The sequence below is a fragment of the Cebus imitator genome, unplaced genomic scaffold, assembly GCF_001604975.1.
Source record: "Cebus imitator isolate Cc_AM_T3 unplaced genomic scaffold, Cebus_imitator-1.0 Scaffold515, whole genome shotgun sequence".
Classification (NCBI taxonomy): Eukaryota; Metazoa; Chordata; class Mammalia; order Primates; family Cebidae; genus Cebus; species Cebus imitator.
Genome location: NW_016107830.1, coordinates 626701 through 643935, shown reverse-complemented (window position 1 = coordinate 643935; position 17235 = coordinate 626701). Strand labels below are relative to the sequence as shown.

At 37.7% G+C, this 17235-nt stretch overlaps 1 protein-coding gene across 6 annotated transcripts in view; it reads left to right on the top strand.

The window, feature by feature from the left end:
• The window catches only part of MCTP1 (multiple C2 and transmembrane domain containing 1), a 571324-nt gene that overhangs the window by 466819 nt on the left and 87270 nt on the right, over positions 1-17235 (top strand). The window lies entirely within an intron of this gene.

Below are 17235 nucleotides of genomic sequence, written 5' to 3'. Positions count from 1 at the left end.
GAAGGATTGATGGTTGTTAGCCTGAAAATGTATATAAAATACCTTAATTCAATGAAGACTTGATGGACAACAGTAAATATCCTTCCCTGTGTCAGGGGTGTATTGAGATACCAGCTTAGGGATGAAGAGATTTCATTTAACCTAGGGAAAGTAATACTGAATCTACCCGTCCTCTTTGGCGTTTTTGAAAGTAGAATGTGTAAGACAACCTTTTCTTTCTGGAAAAGTTTTAGACTAAGAAGCAGAAGCTAGCCATACTATAATCACATTTGTTGTTCTGCCAAGCTTTGTTTCCCTTGGATTGTCTATCACTATGCCCCTAGCAAGCAAACTTCAAAAAGCTTTCCCACATGTAAATAAATGGGGGGAGTGTCTTCTCAAAATTTGATATTTGCTATTTGATAACTCAACAATAGACAGTTGTTGAGAAGAATTGAAAGGCTGACAAACGTGGGAATCTACTTGGTCCTCAGCAAATTATATACTTTAAAAAAAATTGCCATTAAGGATCTCTTTGATTTATGATCTGTGGATTATAATAGACCATAAACCAAATTGATTTTTTGCCAAAAGTTGTGCCAACTATTGTGCCCATAATGATCCAGAGTTATTTGATCATCAGCTGAAAAGTAGTGTATAATACTTTATTGTAATAGTAACATCATACAGGTTGTATACATACCTTCAATGTAAAAGAACTTCCCTTTTAAATAACAGAAGCATAATACACTTCAAATAGCAATGCAAACAGAATATAAAGTGCTTCAAAATAATTCCCTTTAGACATGGCAAAGTTGCCAACAACGCACCATGTTTACTTCTCTATTATATTTCTGTCTCTCTTACTAGATTATAAATTTGAGGGAAGCAACTCGTTCATCTTTGTATTTGCCACTGTCGGTAGTACCTGCTTTGCAAATTAGATGTGTTCAAATCCTTCCTTGTAAAATATAACAAACCAAACATGAGGTTGCTAATAGAGATTTTAATGGTTAGGCAGCATCAATAGACAAGAAGTTATTAGTATTATTAGCAAGGATTTTATGGATATATATTTAAATTGCACACTAAGAGACAAGCCCTAAATGCTATAAGCATCAATGTCATGGGGACTAATAGATACTTTTGTCAATTAATTCAGGATGTTTTCTTTAAGAAAATTGAACTGTTTCAGACAATTGCTTTTTTGTCCCATTTACTTCATGAAGATTGTTGAGAGAGAAGAATATCTACCTTTCATTCAGCTGCCTTGAGTCAAATTTGCAAATAAGATTATTTGCAAATAGGAAAAGCCAGTAATTTAGTTTTAGCTTCTTAATTCTATAAGGGGGTTTATCTTCAATATTTAGTCATTGGTTTTAGTATTCTTCGTGAAAAATTCTGAAACTGTAGACTTTGCTTGTTGTCTTCTCCAGAATATACCTGGCTTGGCTGGAAATGTCCACTTTCAGAAGAGAAATAGTAATGTATAATGTATCATTTTATACTTAAAATTCTCCAAAACATTTTACAGACTATTGAAAAATTGCATATTATATAATTTTTATAAAATATAGATTCAAAATAGTATTTACCAAATCTTTTCCTTTTAGCACATCTCCTCTAACAGGCTCCTCTTTTAGCCATGGACATTTCCTTCCCCAACACAACCCACTGTGAAAGATTCTGTAGTCTAACTCTCATGGAATGCCAACTACACTCCATAACTCCCAGTAATTGCCTTTTATTTGCCCAAAACACACAGATCCACATATTCTGTTCTTTCCAGGCACCAGAGCAGCAATCACAACGTTTCATTCAACTTCTTATTCACTGGCTCAGTTAAGGCCTGACGTAACTCTTAAATCCAATTTGTCTAATTATGTGTTTGCTGGCATATCCAGCTGTGCATTTGAACTGGTTGCTCCTTTTGAAAAGAAACCTGGATTATACTTTGCTGGTTATAGAATATATATATATGTATGTATGTATATGTGTGGACACACACACACACACACACACACACACACACACACATATATGAATTTAGGTAAAGTGTTTGTAGGGGTTGCCATGCTGTGACTAAGTGACTCTCCTGCATAGTGCATAGCACTGGAAGGATGGTATTTTCCCCTAAGTCCTTATTGATATCCCAAAGGCACCGCAGACTCTTTCAGCATATGTGAAAACTTTACAGAATTTCTGAGGCGCATTAAGAATACCGTTGGTTGATTCCAAACCAGGAAACTTTCTGTTTTTGGAAAGAGAGACAGAGAAGAGAAAGAATTTTCTGCCACCAAACAAACCAAAACAAAACAAAAATCTGTACATTCAGCTGACAAAATTTAATTAGGATGAAAACTATAAAAGAAAAATCAAAATGACCTTCAGGTTTGTATAGCAAAGAAAGAAAAGGAAACAAAATTTCTGTGACATAGTAAGTTGAAGAAGAAAAGAAACATTGTGAAAGATGAAAAGTGCATAAAAAGGTAAAATTCTGTCTTCAATGTATTGGCTGATAGTTGAGATTAATACCAAATAGGAAAGGATTTCTTTATGTGTTTATTGTTTAAGGAGAGTCTTTCCTTTCTTGGAGACGCTTAAGAATACAGGCACTGAACCCCCATACCTTTTCCCCACCATGGTGCCCATTCTGGTTTAATGAGCAAAATCAGATGTAATCCTTGCTGAATAAGTTTTGCAGCATTTAATGAGCTGAACCTGTTAAGGACAGAATAAGTAAACAGCTATTCCTGAGGTTAAAGCTGTAGACTCAGAGGGTGCCCATGTGAAAGAGGCGTGGTTAAAAATGGTATTTCACCTCTGCTGTTTCCTAGCTGGACTTGTTAAAAATAAGCAATCTTAGGTCTGAAATACCTAGACTGGGACCATGACATTAAAATTTCTAGCATGAGAATTGTTAGGCTTTTCCAGAAAAAAACATTTAAGACATGCTTCATTCAGAAATGTCCCTGGCATAAAAGGGATTTAAAGATAGGAATGTCATCCTTCTCTTGGTTGAGCTGTCACTTCAAAACCTGGGAAAATTCTCACCGGCATTACCTATTAGACTTGTACCAACTATGCAAATTACAGTTACCGTGGAGAAAAATTTTGAAAGTGGAAGAGTAGATGCCAGAAAATGGCTTTTACTTTGGATTTTAAAACTACTGAACCATCATTACACCCTGGGCTCTGTGTGAAGTACTTTATATTCATCATCTCATTTAGTCCTCCTCTAAGAGAGAGAAGCGGATTGTATTAGCCCAGCCAATGGGTTGGATCCTTCTAAGTCAAGTGACTCCCCCGACCAGGTCCCTTCATCAGTTGTAAGCAAGGGAAAATGCTCATGTAGACAAGCATGGCTGCAAGAGCTCTTTCTTGAGAAAGGAGAATCAAGTCTCAGAGAATGAAGGTAGTAGGTTGGCCAAGGAAACCAGGCATCTATTGCACACCCTGTAAGTATCATTATTTCTACTGCACATACAGGAAAATAGGGTCAGAAAGATTAAATAACTTACCCAAAGACACACAGAAAGTGTCAGAGCCAGTATTAGAAAACAGAACAGTCAGTTTCAAGTTTATATTCTGGACTACCAGTAATCACGTTTCCTCTTGGGGCTATATCCCACCGCTCCCTGGGCACTGTTACAGCAAGTTTCTCCCATGAATTACAGAAAAGCCAGTAGCACTAAGTTTACCTTCAAGTCAACATATTAATGGAAAGTATTAATTTTCCCACACCCCTCACCTCATGTCTTCCATACTTCTCATTCAGGGAAATAGAAAGGATATTCATTAAGCAATTTCTATGTATCAGGCATCCTGCTAAGCCTTTAAGAGACATCACCTCCTTTTATTCTTTACAATAATTATATCAAGTAAATAATTCTAAATAGTTTTATACCCATTTTACAAATAAGAAAATTCTGTAAAAAGGAGGATAAGTAAGGAACTCCCCAGAGCAAATGTGATGTGAATCCAGTTGTGCCGTGTTGTAAAGTCTCAGGCTACATCTATGATACATGCATGGGCATTCCTTTCCCAAAAGACTGCTTTCTTAGTGTCCAGGGTCTTGCATAGTATCCCAAATGTCTCCAAATTCCTTCCTACAAGGTACTCAGTAACCTAACACAAATTGGTGCTGGTCATCTGTTCTATCCCAGGTGCCCCCATTAATTTCAGAAGCATTCATGACCAGGAGGACTACCTTCCATTCACCCAGATAAGCGTGGGAGGAGTCCATCAAAGCTGACTTCTTCATATTTGTGAATAAAGTTTTTGAATTTCTTTGACACAAAAAAAATCTTCAAGCAGTGTTTTCTAATTACACTTTAAAAGAACATTCATTTTTACTGTCATGATATTCCTCCCACACAACAATCTCAGTTATCTAATCAATGGTGGCATTAAAAGACTGAAGAGTGGGGCAGATCAATGAAATCATTCTCTGACTCATGATATGACTGTGACACAAATTGAGACAGAGTCTGCCTTGCTAAAATACTTTAGGAAACACTGAAATGTTAGCTCCTTCTCATGATAAAGCATTTGTTTCTTCATTTCCCTTTTAGAATAGTACTGAATATTGTTTCCCATTAGATCTGTTCCAAGGAGACCCAGAGCACTTATCTCTACAAATAGAGCTCCTAAGAACGGCACTCTTTGCCATAAGTGATGTTGATTGAACAGTTTGGAATGGTCCACCAAGGAAGCATCTGACTGACTTGAGCTTCTAAAAAATCAAGCACATTTATTATTTTCTCATCCAGTGTTCTCCATTCCAAAGAAGGCTGTGGTGGAATATGTGGAATACTGAATAAGTGAAATATTTCTAACAGGATCTAAAGAGGCTGGCCAAAGCCAAGCTGACAGAGGAGCGGACGTCATATGCAAAGCACTTTGAACGTATGGTTAGACCCTCTCTACTTCAGTAGGAGTTTTATCATTCACTGAAAGCAGCATAGACCACAAGTTTCCTGTGTTTGCATCTCAGTACCAAAAAAGACCACATATTCAGTACTCTTAGCAGAAGCAACACTGAGTCATACAGCCTGTAAACACATCTAAAAATGGATGATCACTCTTTTCTTCTTGCTGCTTATTTCAACAGCAATTTTCTCAATTTTTTCAGAAGGTCATCAGCTGACAAAAATCTGAGGAGGACCATGAAAAGAACCAGACCTTTAGTTTTCCAATACCATTACTAGAATAAATAAGTAGAAATCAACAGCAAATCAGATGTTGGTAGAAAGCTTATCCTCTGTGACCCTTCTCAAAGCTGTTCACCAACTGCTTAGCGTTGTTAGATAATCACTTGCTGTACAGAGTGTGTCCCAACGTGTTAATAACCATCATCATCAGGCTTTGGATTTCCACCAATAGAATTTCCACATTTTCTTCACTCATCCAGGTCCCCCCACCACTGTCCCCTCCCTGTCAGTAGATGACCAGGTCTTCTACTTTGCAAATTTCCCCCAGATTCCAGCACTGAAGCCCTATGAATTTGTACCCAAGTTGGGGTTGCCAGATTTAGCAAATAAAAACACAGATGCCCAATTCAATTGAAATTTCAGATAACAGCAGGACATACTTACACTTACATGCTTTTATAATACTCTTAATTTATCTGAAATTCCAGTTTCACTGGATGAAAGGGTGAAACTGGAATTCTATATTTACCTGGCAACTCTATCCCAGTTGCACCTGTTATTCTTACCTCCAAACCGGTAGGAAGGTGATAGCTCTGAAATAAAGGTATTCCCCAACATCTTGAAGCATGGCATAGAAGACCCCTCAGGAGCAGGCCCCAACTAAACCATAGTTTCAGCTTCATCCCCCCAATATTCCAACAGGATTGTTTATTTGTGTGGTTTTGTTGTTGTTTTGCTTTTATTTTTTTAGAAGTATGCAAATGTTTATTGAGCAAACAGTGGGAGTAGTGGGCTAATGGTGAGGAAACAGAAATGAACCAGACCATGGCCATACTCTTTTGTTATCACTTTCTTCTGGACAACAATTGCTTGCCACTTCAGAGAGCGGGAAACCAAGCCACTTGCAAAGGTTAGCACAGCACAGCTGGATGGGAACCTAGTTCCAGCTGGTTCCCAGACCTGTGTTCGCTGCTTTACCTCCTATATACCCAGTCCGCAGGCTCAGGGAAGGCAGCCCCTTGATCTTCATGACACAACTAGAAAAGAGAAAAAAGTGATGTTTCTCCTTTTGGATAGACGGGGAAACTCAGTCCCAGAATAAAGCAGTAACATTGGCAGAGCCAGTACTCACAGAGCATGGGTGGGAATGGCACAGTATGGGACAGACATGGTGGCCCAGAGAAGGGCAGTGCAGACAGGGTCTGGAAGTTGGCAGAGGCCTGTAAATCACATGAGCACTGGGGACAGATGTGCAGCTTGGTGGAAGAGCTTGAAATCCTCACCCCAGGCACCACACATGAAGAGTTTGAGATCCAAGTGTGATGCATGGTTGCGCTGTAGCCGCACAGGGCTGGCAAAGACACAGGTGCATTGCTGGTGGCCATAGCCCCTGTAAGGCTGTGCTCTTATGGGGTGCATCATCCTGGGTTGGTCTCTGGGGCTCCTCCACTGGCACAGCAGACTTGTAGGCAACGCATTTGGCGCCGATGAGGAGGTAGCTGTCCAGCCATGAGGGCTAGCCCCACCTGAGAAAGGGGTTGGAAGAGGGGCCTTTCACCCTGGAGAAAAGAAGACCTTCAAAGGTAGTAGGTCTGTGGCTGCTAGAGAGGAAGACTAGGGTGGGGTAGCCCCAGAGGTCGCAGGAGTGTCTGGAGCAGAGTATACTTACAGTTTCCCAAATATTCTATACAATCCTTCCTTCCTTCCTTTCTTTCTTTCTTTCTTTCTTTCTTTCTTTCTTTCTTTTTTTTTTTCTTCTCCTTTTTTTTTTTTTTTTTTTTTTTTTTTTTTTTTTCTGAGATGGATTCTTGCTCTGTCACCCAGGCTGGAGTGTAGTGGCCCAACCTCAGCTCACTGCAAGCTCTGCCTCCCGAGTTCAAGCGATTATCCTTTTAGTAGAGACAGGGTTTCACCATTTTGGCCAGGCTGGTTGCGAACTCCTGACCTCGTGATCCACCCGCCTTGGCCACCGAAGTGCTGGGATTACAGGTGTAAGACACTGCGCCCTGCCTCTATACACTTTTTCTATGCCTTCTCTTAAAAACATACTTACAAATGTAAATGTATATTTCTTAATCACATATTTTGTTTTTCATAAATTAGTCACATTTAACCCATTTCAGATCACCTGTTTTTTATATCCTGCAACGTATCTGAAAGTATCCCTCATATTCCTGGAAAACAGTCTACCACAAGTTTTAATTGCTATATAATTTTCACTATATGAATGTGCGTGTGTGTGTGTGTGTGTGTGTGTGTGTGTGTGTGTGTGTGTATTTTAGAGACAGGGTCTCCCTCTGTCACCCAGGCTGGACTGCAGTGGTGTCATCATAGCTTACTGCAGCCTCGAACTCCTAGACTCAATTTTCTCACCTCAGCCTCGCGCCTAGCTGGGACTACAGGTGCAAAGCATGCACCAGTCTTCTTGAACACTGTTTTCAGAAATGTTGGCTTCAGTTTTTTTGTTGTTGTTGCTGTTGTTGTTGTTTTGGAGACGGAGTCTTGCTCTGTCACCCAGGCTGGAGTGCAGTGGCACGATCTCAGCTCACTGCAAACCACACTTCCCAGGTTCAAGTGATTCTCCTGCCTCAGCCTTCTGAGTAGCTGGGATTACAGGTGGCTGCCACCATGCCTGGCTAATTTTTGTGTGTGTGTATATAAATATATTTAGTAGAGATGGGATTCAGCCATGTTGGCCAGGCTGGTCTAGAACTCCTGACCTCAAGTGACCTGCCCACCTCGGCCTCCCAAATTGCCGGGATTACAGGTGTGAACCACCATACCCAGCCTGCTTCAAATATTTTTGCCTTCTCAATACCATAAAGAAAATCGTAAAGAAATCTCTGGCTCTCTTTCTGGTAATGTGCTTTGGAAAGTCCTTGAAGAATTTCTGGGTGAGAATATATGCATTTTGAAGGTTTTTGGTAGTTAATATTAATTTGCCACCCATTAAGCCTTTAACATTTTATACAGCTGTGCCTGGGTAACTACTAATTATTATTATCATTTCTTCTGGAGAGCCATCCCTGACACTTACCCCCTACTAATAGTCTGACCCTACCAACTCATACTCTAAGAGGTTAAGTGAGCCCTCACCTCTGAGTTCTCATGTCTGTCATAAATTTGTTTCATATACTTGCTGCCTAGGCATCCATTCTTAGGCCTGACATGAGTTATTTGAAACAGCAGTAGCCGTCCCCTTTGCTAGTTAAAACTTACCCTCTCTGTGTGGTTGTTTATGCTGTAGCCCACTTGCTTCTCATCGCATTGATCCAACAAACCCCGCAGCTGCTGACCATGATGAAACCTAATGGTTAACACTAGAGCCAAGTCAGCATTTCCCCACGTGTTCTCTTTAAACCAGCCACGGGATAGCATCCACGGACCTTAATAAAGGCGTAGTCTGACGGATCCTCTTTTTCTCTTGCGTGCCCCACCCACTGGTTGAGCTCCTTGTCGCCTCCAGCCTTCCCTCAGCCTCCCATTGGCACCCCTAACCTCTCTGGGACCCTCAGTAAGTACTAAATGTCTTGTTTTATGCATTTTGAGTTCACCTTCTCGGTGTGTCTCATCTGACTGACACACCTGAATCTTACTCCACTCTCATCAGAGCACTCCTAGAAAGTGGCTGTCTTGACTCATGGTCACTCTCAAGAGACAGACCTCATAACCAAATTAGAAAGAAATTATAACAATAAAAATCACAGCACTCCCAGTATTTTATCATAGTTGGCTCACCATGGGTCCTCCTCACTGGCCTGTGATTGTTCTAACTGTATTTTCCTTTTGTATATCTTATCTCAACACAGCAAAATGGCTCAGACCATTTCGCTATGAGTTGTTCAAAAAAGTTTGAATGAAAATATTTTAGTCTGATCTTTCCTTCCAAATAAAAAATTATCTAATTTTTTTTTAGATGGAGTCTTGCTCTGTTGCCCAGGCTGGAGTGCAGTGGCTCAATCTCGACTCACTGCAACCTCTGCCTCAGCCTCCCCAGTAGCTGGGACTACCAGTACCCACCACCATGCCCAGCTAATTTTTGTATTTTTAGTAGAGACAGAGTTTCATTATATTGGCCAGGCTGGTCTTGAGCTCCTGACCTTCTGATCCGCCCACCTTGGCCTCCCAAAGTGCTGGGATTACAGGCGTGAGCCAATGTGCCTGGCCAAAAAAAAAAAAATTATCTAATTTTTATGCATCATTACTTTCATTCAACAAATATTGAACCTTTATAGGTACTAACAGTACTGACTGTGATTCAAAGATGATGAAGACAGCTTGTCCAGGACAAGCTAGTGTGGTCTAGTGAGAGAAACAATTAAATAGAATACATGAAAATAATAGGTGCAGTGATAGAGTTGTGTATACAGCACACAGAATGTGCAGTCAAAGGCATTTAGATCCTCCTGCATATGTGTGTGTGCGCGGCTGCATATATAATGAAACAGGGTTAGATATCTACCTGTGGCCACTGTTTGTTCTTCACGCCTCAGTCTGGTCTGTTGCTTTCACCTAGTAACTCCATGTTTGGTTTTACACTCATGTTTTGAGTTTATTGGGTGTCCTTTTACTCAATTCTCAAACTGCAGGCAAACCTAAAATTGAAAAGATGAAATGGTAGAATGGTAGAAGATGAGTATTACCAATACGTGACATGTCAGTTCAAGCAGAGAAAGATGTAAAGGAAACACTTTCATTTTTAAAAGTCAATTTACTAAAGATTCTCCTCACTGGAATGCACACTTCTTGCTTTAAATCTATTAGGACTCAGAAGAGAGACTTCCAGTTTAAAGTTAGTGGTAGTTTCCAAAAGGTGGTTTCCAGTAACTCTCATATTTTAGCCCCCACCATCTTCCTGAATTCTTCCCACCTTGCTCAGTTCTCCAGAGATGCATATGAGACTATAATGAGGCAAAGAGGTACTGTTAGTTCTCATAGAGGGTTTCTTCCCCAACTCCTTTTCTATCAAATGAATTATTTTTGGCCACTGTGAAAGAAATCTGAAGTCCCTGCTCCCAAAATAAGTTGATTTTCATTTATTTGAACCCCAGTTAAACCCTGGAGTTCCGGAGAGTCACTGAAAAACCAGCTTCCTAAACCCCTCAAATCCTCCTGTGGATCCACAGAATTCACCATCTTGATGGTTCTCCAAAGTGTCTACCCGTATGTCTGCCAAAGGGTCTTATCATTTCTCTTCTTCCAAATATCTGCCCCCAGGACTTTGTCATTTCTGTAATTGAGATGTAAGACTGGGGAGGAAAAAAGAATACCCACAGTTCTGGTCAGAGGGTGGATGTGTCATCCTACCTATTTCCAGTGATTTTCGGATTGTTCTTTCTAAATGTACTCTCCTCTTGGTAGAGAGCCGAACTCTTGGAAACATCATGGGGAGGAAGGTAGGAAAAGGGGCCAACAGATGGACCTTCTGCCTGACTCGTGGCCTTATAACTAGTTTGCATTTCTTGTCTTGATAATTATTCCATGTGTGGTGGTGGGGGATGGTGCTGGCAGAGAGTTTCATATGATATTTGTGGAGAATTATTGTCCTTGGTTCAGAAAGGTGACAAGAAATTATAAGACCTTAATTAACAAACTAAAAGTGGAAACCAAATGATATGTCTTTATCTGCTTGTAGAAAGTGTTTATAAATCAGAACTAGGAGGAGTCCAATAACGCTGAGAGTTTTGTGTTCATTTTTCAAAGCATTGTATGAGATACCTTTGTCAACAGTATAAAACTTCAAGGCCTTTCTACCCTAGTGTACATACAACTGAAACAGTATGTTTCAGTCACCAAACTAAAATACACCTTCAAGGACATATTTCGTCATTTGTTACTTGCTGAATTTACTTCATAAAAAAAAAAAAAAAAAAAAAAAAAAAAAAACTATTACTATCAGTTCTTTAAAAGCTAACTGAGTGTTCTGGTAGCATTGCCTAAACAAGAGAAAGTCAGTTCTCCTAAATAAAGTTTTCAAATGAGCTATACTCCCATAGACAACAACAAACACCTTTAAGATAAGCGTTACCACTGTATCTTTCCAGTGGCTTGAGGTTAAAAGCCCAAACTTTGAAATTCGGAAAATCTGGGATTAAATTCCAAACCTACTCATTAGCTACACACTTTTTCTCCATTCTGCTATGCCTCAATTTCCTCACCAATAAAATGGGAACAATATGTGCCTTGTTAGAGTCTTCTAAGGATTTAAGAGACAATTAATGCAACTTGTTAAACATAGAGTAAGTGCTCAATAAATGACACCTGCAAACCTTAACATGTGTAAAACTGCAAGCAAGTAGGAGCTCAGACATTATATGTCACTATCTCTCTTGAAGAATTTCCTTGTAAGTTCTGTTGAAGAGAATGGTTTTTCATGGCCGTGAGTCATTTTTCTTGGTTTTAAGCCTTTGGACAAAGATAATAGCATTGCCACAGTAAGATTTCCTGTTTCCATAGTCTCCTTGTGATGTATACAAAAGTCCCAGAAAAATAAAAACCGTATTTTTATCAATAAAAGTATATGAAGAAATTTGAGCAATCTTCAACAATTTAAAGCACCTTAGTAACTGATTTTTACAGAGATACCATAAGCATATGTCATTTTACAGGTTATATCCATAGATATTTGAAAGAAACATTTTTCTTGATGTTTGTAATACAAATCTCCACTGTGCACAGACAAAGGCAGGCAGTACCATAAGCAAAGAACAGGGCATTTCACTGAAATCATCATTTAGTCCAAAAGCAAAATCCTCCTTTCTAAAAGCCTCACTCAGGATGTCGGTTAAGAGGAGGGGCAAGGTAAACCTACACCAGCATACCAGGCCTGGAGATGGAGACTAATTTTAATAAATCAGAATGGAACATGAAAATGTCAACTTAATCAAGCATTTAAATTTTATTAATCAAGCCTAATTTTTATGAGTGCAAATAATCACTGAAGCTGGACAAATTTGTCTCGATTGCATCAGAAACATCATTTTAATATTTAATGGACTGATGAATTTAAATGGAGAATTATCTTTATGAAACATGCTCTTCATAATTTGCCATTAAATGAGAAATAAAAAAACAACATAAATCTTACATAAAGGTTATTTAACTAAATGTTGGCACTATAAATATTATAAATGCATTATACACTAATTTAGCAATCACACAGTACACCACATAAAGCAGAAAATGATAAGTAGACCAGGCAGGCTTTTCCTGGGATATAGAGCTCTGTGTTATATTGTGGGAAGCTCATGATATAACGGTTTGGAGGTTTTGTGTGAAGTTTCACGAACATTCTTTTCATTCAGGCTTTTATGCTGCAATTCACCATTCACCACAGACATTCTTTTCAGTCCAAATGTAGGTCTAAACCCACTAGGACTTTCTTTTGTGAGGTGATTATTCTTTATATAAAAAAGATTTAAAAAATCATTATTTATAGAAAAGGATATAAGAAAAGAACTGAAGTTTTCTGACTATATGATTTTTTTGACATACAAAACATGCTCCATTTTTAAAGTTAAATTTTCTGACATAATGTCCTCAGGCCTTAAAATATTCTGGATGGAAAAGAAAAGAAAAAACTCAAATTAGTGTCAGAATATTCTCTGCAAATGTACACCCATTCTACTCACCCTTTTTATGACCCACAACAGATTGCTTAAAATAGGGAGTTGCTATAAATTTTTTTAAGTGAATCAAGCCTAACAGATCAGTATGGTCCAAAAGTTTGCTGACATTAGTCTCCAAGATAAGTTTATTGTTGTTGTTGTTTTCAAAGTCTATTCTTTAAAGATCCCTAATATTCTCAAAGTGTAGTATTTTCTTGTAATACTGGTGCTAAACTGTGCATTTACCTGAAGATGAACTTGTCTGTTGCAGCTCCCAAAATTATTGATGGGGTTGGAACAAAAGATATTTAGAAGATTACAGGACATGCTACTCTTTAGGTGGTCACAGCAGCTCTGTTTTCTTGCTTTACAGAAAATGTTTTAAATAATGTGGACCTTTCTTTAGACACTTAAAAAAAATTCCTAAGATTATTTTCAAAGTTTGAAACATTTAAAATTGTGCCTTTTTGTTACAAAGCTGAGGTTCTGGAATGGAAATTTTGCTCTAAATAGAAAGGCTTAAGGACATAATTTCCTTTTTTATTTGTTTATTATTAATGTACAAAAATATTTTGAAAACATTAAATTTTATAAAATAGATTTGTAGTGAGTCTAGTTGGCTTTTAATTTTACTTGCAAAGCACATTAAACAACTCAATTTTTTGACCTTTGGTGTATACTTTTTTCCCTTGACAAATAATATATTTTCATAAAAGCATTATTATTTGAAAAGCACATTCCAGGTTAATAGTTGACCTATTTTTTTCCTTCTCCATCAAATTAATATGCAATATCCTAAAGACACCAAGATTAGAATTTTCCTGCAAGCAAAAAATACAATACATTGCGAAGCCTTTAGATGGAGACAGAGTTCAGATAAACTCTAGAATTCTGTTCACAGTGCTTTGTGTAAGGATAAGGGTGAACACTTAGGAATACTGAAAAGGAAATATGAAAAGAAATTTAAGATGCTCGTACTGATTACAGAATTTATCATTTTGCCTTTCTTAATGGAAGAGTTTTTCTGTATATTAAGCTGACATTTAAGAAAATAAAAAGTAACTTACTCCTGGTCAGTAAAGTAAATTTACTGTTTCTGCACCTTATAGCAGACCAGATTATACAGCAAATACTGCCATTGTTGATGATGCAGAATGCATGCTGTACGTAATCAGTGGCATGCATCAAAAGTCATCTGATGGCCACATTAAAGACAAATTCCCTATTAAGAATCAGACTAAATTATAACATGGCCCTTCCCAGAATGAGCCAAGGAAATGCATTTTGCAAGAAGAATAATTGTATTTGAGTGTCTCTGTAAAAATCAGGAAGTCTTTTAGCAATAAGTACTAATGTTTTTTTTTATTTTAATCTGCCGCCTTTTGTATTGCAATATATTCAGCCTCCCTGGCAAGCCTATCACACTAATTATTATTACGTCTAGTGGTTCAGTTATCTTGATGACTACTGTAGCTGAAATACTCCAAGGTCAAATCCTTAATAGCATGAATCAAACTAAGCAGCCATCATATATGCAGTTGCTTTTGAGATGTACTGGATGAAACAGTATATCCCAGACTTGATCGAGTCTTATTATTCTTACAAACATGGAGTGAATTACATATACAGTTTAATTATACCATTTTGCAAAAGTTTCTTCTCAAGAATCTTGTGAGAAGTAGGTGTCCTGTTGCAAAAATGTCTGCACTAGCACACCTATAAAGATCTTACCACAAAAGTCTTCAGCCTGACCTTTGGTACTTTCAAGTGATTTGAAATTATTTTAGTGATTATATTCATCTTCTCCATCAATAGACATTCTGTAATTTTATTTCATACTTACACGTGTAATAAATCCATTGGCACAAAAGTGCATGTTCTGCTTGGTTTATGTACACACACAATGATATAAATGAACTCCAGACCATGTTGAAGAATACCACTCTCCCCAAATTCTTTCATATCTCTAGGGTAGAAATAGGCATTTAGTTTGTAATGTATCCAAATATAAGCATCTGTACAAGTTTGGATGGTCTATGAATATGAAACTAAATATGAAACTTCTTTTGTGTCAGTTTTCTTTAATATTTTAATGTCATGGTTGCACATCTGGACAGCAGTGATTTCTTCTTTAAATGTGTAAATGTGTTGCATTTTTAGAGACCATATTTGAGTAAAGCAATTTGAGTTGTGCAACTACTCATTTTGAACACAGCAAAACATCCATTTAATTCAAAGACTATTTCCAAGGAAAAGAAGTAAACACACAAAAGAAACTGGTTTGTATCAGCATTGGCTTTTGAAAGGTTTTGGCTACAGAGTACTCAAAGCTTCCAAGGTTAACATAATGAAGATTCGGTTCCTTCTTGTTCGAAGGGATTTAAATAAGTGAAAGAATTTACTCATGGGAAAAGTATAATATGAAGTGTTTTTAAAATAATTCATGGGCCTTTTAACCCCCTCTTGTCATACTAGTTTTCAACATGCACCTTAAATTGGTGTTTAAAAGCAATAAGTAGTACCCACTGTCCCATAATGATTTTGGTAATGAAGTTTACCTGAACCCACTTTTACTCATCCATTCATCATTGATCTTCTTCTTACTTCATCTTTCTGGTCACCTCCCTTATATATTTTTGTTCTGGGAGAATAATACCAAACATGTCACATTTTTATTCAGATTAGCAACATCACTATTAACATTTTCAGTCAAATAACATTTTTCTTGCAAATCAAAAAGTGTCATGTTGTTTTGTTGGATTGCAATTAAAAGTCCTGTAATAGCACAAGAGATCCTCTACAATCATGTAAAAATATATGATCTATAGATCCAATGCTGTTTCATTTTGGAAATGTATATTTTAAATGTATAACCACATATTGTATTTTATGTTAATGACAAATGTTCAGCAAATATTGAATATACAGGAAGAAATATGCTTTTAAAAATAATGTTATCTACTTATTCTCTGGCTGCAGTCTAGCTGGCATGCTGCATTTGGGGCTGTCTATGTGTGTTTTTTTAAATGTCATCTTTATTAGTATTACATTCAAGGAATAGTACCAAGAATCAGTTTCTTTCAAGACCTTCCTCCAGTGTGTGGCATATAAGTCTGTGACGAGCGACATTACAGAAGGTCATGTCACTTTTAACTGCTTGCATTACATCTTTCTGATTTCCCTAGTGCCCTTCCTTTGTTTGATTAATACTACTTGCTTTCAAGCAAGGTATCAGAAAGCATAATTTGGAAAGAGAATTCTAGAGCCGATCTGAGATATTCCCCCTTAAGAAAAAAGAGAAAAAAACGAACTTCGTAAATGTATCTTTTTCTACTACATGAATTTTTCGTCACTCTTCATTTATTCCTTTTCAAGGAAATCCTATGTATAGTCTATGTTAATAAATTATTGCTGACAGGTATTTTGGCAAGTGGACTTTGTATACTTGAAAACAAAACTGTGTAGTGCTTATTTGGCTTTATTTGAAGAGGAAAGAGCTGGAATTTGATAGCAGGACTCCTTTCTTTTGTTTTCCTTAGTTAAGTGTTAAACTCCAGCACTCTCGTCCCAAATAGCAGGTGTTATTTGATTTCTCTGGGAAGGGCTGCAATTTTGTGCAGTCATTAAATGCACTTCAGTGATATATACGGTTTGTTTTTAAAAGCTCAGTTTGCAGTTTCGATGTTCATTGCATTTGCCTAGAGCTCATGTCTTAAAGCACAGCTCAGCTTCTCAGACACTCTTGTCCTCAAAGCTATCCATTTCACTGGACCATTAAAGCCTGAAAATTAGTTGTGAAAGCATCATCATTTTAATTTGGAATCTTTATCTACCCTTCTACCTGTACCCCCTCTGTGTTTCTTAGGGCCACATGAATCAGAATTTTGTGTCATTAAGAGCACAGAATATTTTGTCCAGGAAAAAATATGGCATTTAACTTCCAAAAATTAATGTTTAAAATATTAAGTTGATGTTATTTTATTTTTATTAACAGCTAACATTTTTGAGTACCTACTTTGATACAGGCACTGTATTAAGCACTTCTATGCATTACCTTATTGGAACCTTAATGAACACTGTGAGATAGGTGCTATTATCATCTCCATTTTTAAGGCACCTTCAGCTTCACCTGAGCAAAAATGTAATAGTGGGTTATGTTCTGAAGCAGCTTAAAGGCATCAATAGGAAACCATCTGTATTATAAATCCTTACTTGTAGATGTTTATGATGTAACTTTAAAAAGGCACTGGAGGAGGGGAAGAGCCCTCACTAGAGCGCTAAAACACGGCAAAAAGGCCTCTCGCTAACACAACACTTTTCTGCCAAATGTAAAAGCAAATGGTTGTATTGGGTGGTTCTGGCTGCACATTTGTGGAGCAATTGTGCGTAGCCAATTACCCACTTGTGCAGGGTAAGAACAGTTTGGGTTTTGCAAATGAAGAGCCTGATTCTGTAGACCTCTTTGAGTCATACTTGAACATAAGATCCACAGCTGA